At 56.2% G+C, this 2,500-nt stretch overlaps 1 protein-coding gene across 1 annotated transcript in view; it reads left to right on the plus strand.

Moving 5' to 3' along the window:
* Window positions 1–2,500, plus strand: part of LOC125038212 (monocarboxylate transporter 9-like) — a 13,726-nt gene that overhangs the window by 9,903 nt on the left and 1,323 nt on the right. The gene's annotated exons all lie outside the window — the stretch shown is intronic.

A 2,500-nucleotide genomic window follows, 5' to 3' on the forward strand; every position in this document is an offset into this window, starting at 1 on the left:
CCTCCCTCCCTCCGTCCGTCCCTCCCTCCCTCCGTCCCTCCCTCCCTCCGTCCCTCCCTCCGTCCCTCCCTCCCTCCCTCCGTCCCTCCCTCCCTCCCTCCCTCCCTCCGTCCCTCCCTCCCTCCGTCCCTCCCTCCCTCCGTCCCTCCCTCCCTCCCTCCCTCCGTCCCTCCCTCCCTCCTCCCTCCCTCCCTCCCTCCCTCCCTCCGTCCCTCCCTCCCTCCCTCCGTCCCTCCCTCCCTCCCTCCCTCCGTCCCTCCCTCCGTCCCTCCCTCCGTCCCTCCCTCCTTCCCTCCCTCCCTCCCTCCCTCCGTCCTTCCCACATTCCCTCCCTCCGTCCCTCCCTCCCTCCCTCCGTCCCTCCCTCCCTCCCTCCCTCCCTCCCTCCCTCCCTCCCTCCCTCCCTCCCTCCCTCCGTCCCTCCCTCCCTCCGTCCCTCCCTCCGTCCCTCCCTCCCTCCGTCCCTCCCTCCCTCCCTCCCTCCCTCCGTCCCTCCCTCCCTCCCTCCCTCCCTCCCTCCCTCCGTCCCTCCCTCCCTCCCTCCGTCCCTCCCTCTCCCCCCCTCTCCCCCTCTCTCACTCTCTCTCTCTCTCTCTCTCTCTCCCCCTCCCTGCCTCCCTCCGTCCCTCCCTCCCTCCCTCCCTCCCTTACTCCCCCCTCTCTCTCTCTCTCTCTCTCTCTCTCTCTCTCTCTCTCTCTCTCTCTCTCTCTCCCTCCCTCCGTCCCTCCCTCCCTCCCTCCCTCCCTCTCACTCCCTTGTAGCACTTCTGACATCACATTTCAAGCAAACAAACAAACTAACTTTGGTAGCCGCCACCACGGGACTAGGGGTCCCGACCCTTAGACTTTCTATAGATTTCTTAGTGGTGATGTTGACCGAGTTGGAGGCTTAGTTCAGCATTTCTCGATTTGTATATCTGCTCCTTATTCATTAATTGTTTATAATTTTCAAATGTAATTATTTATCTTAATATCTTAGTATTAATGGTTCAGTGCTGATCTTATATCAGGAGAAAAACCACAGATTTATTGTTTGATTAAGTATATTACGAAACAACTAAACAAATACATGCAACGAATTACGGACATACACGAATTAAACAAATGCAAACAATTACACTCAATACGCTGACATAGAAAAACGGACAGACGAATACAAATATATACACATACCAATATAAACACTAACATGAACACGAATACGAACACGAACGAACACTACACTAAGTATATTACGTGAACACTCGCCAAATGTTTGTTCTATGTTTATAGTCACTAAACGCAAGTTTCTGCACATACACCGTCGGCTAGCGCTCGCTTCTTATCAGGGCACACGGAATTGTAATACTTCGCACTGAGAATACATGACCTGATTTGTAGTATCTCGAAAGATGTCCCCATCGACTATGTGTCACCGGCAGCAGCAAGGCAGCGTCTCCCTCCACCGTTCTGCCAGGTTTTCTGGGGTTACCTCGGTGACCAGCCTCCGGGCTAGTACAGTGGTAACGTGTCGGCCTCTCATCCGAGGGGTCGGCGGTTCGCGCCCCGCCCAGGCGCGAGAATTGCAATTGTCGCCTGGAGGTTACTACTGTGACTGGGCACCACGGCGGGTAAGGACTAAGACGAGTCAGCACCAGCTGACACACGTTAGCGAGTCGGCATTAGTCGACACAGGCCGGGCTTCCCTCATTGGCATAGCCCGGGCGAAGCTCAGCTTCGCATATCGGACTTATCCTTATCCTCGGTGACCTGGCGGCGGGTACATAAGCTGTTTATAAGCATATGCCGCCTGAGGTAACGAGCGGTTTGCGTAATCAGACCCCTACTCTTGTAGGGGATGACCTGGGCAGAGAGAGGTCGCGTGGGCCAACGAAAGGCGTGTTCACTACATCTCTCTCTCTCTCTCTCTCTCTCTCTCTCTCTCTCTCTCTCCCTCTCCCCCTATCTCAATCCCTCCATCTCCCTCCCACCCTCCCTCCCTCCCTCCTTCCCTCCCTCCCTTCTCTCTCTCTCTCTCTCTCTCTCTCTCTCTCTCCCTCTCTCTCTCTCTCTCTCTCTCTCTCTCTCTCTCTCTCTCCCTCTCTCTCTCTCTCTCTCTCTCTCTCTCCCTCTCTCTCTCTGTGTCTCTCTCTCTCTCTCGCTCTCTCTTTCTCTCTCTCTCTCTCTCTCGCTCTCTCGCTCTCCCCCCCCCTCTCTCTCTCTCCCTCTCTCTCTCTCTCTCTCTCTCTCTCTGTGTCTCTCTCTCTCTCTCGCTCTCTCTTTCTCTCTCTCTCTCTCTCTCTCTCTCTCGCTCCCCCCCCTCTCTCTCTCCCTCTCTCTCCCTCTCTCTCTCTCTCTCTCTCTCTCTCTCTCTCTCTCTCTCTCTCTCTCTCTCTCTCTCTGTGTCTCTCTCTCTCTCTCGCTCTCTCTTTCTCTCTCTCTCTCTCTCTCTCTCGCTCTCTCGCTCTCCCCTCCCCCTCTCTCTCTCTCTCTCTCTCTCTCTCTCCCTCTCCCTCTCTCT

The sequence above is a fragment of the Penaeus chinensis genome, chromosome 24, assembly GCF_019202785.1.
Source record: "Penaeus chinensis breed Huanghai No. 1 chromosome 24, ASM1920278v2, whole genome shotgun sequence".
NCBI classification, from domain to species: domain Eukaryota; kingdom Metazoa; phylum Arthropoda; class Malacostraca; order Decapoda; family Penaeidae; genus Penaeus; species Penaeus chinensis.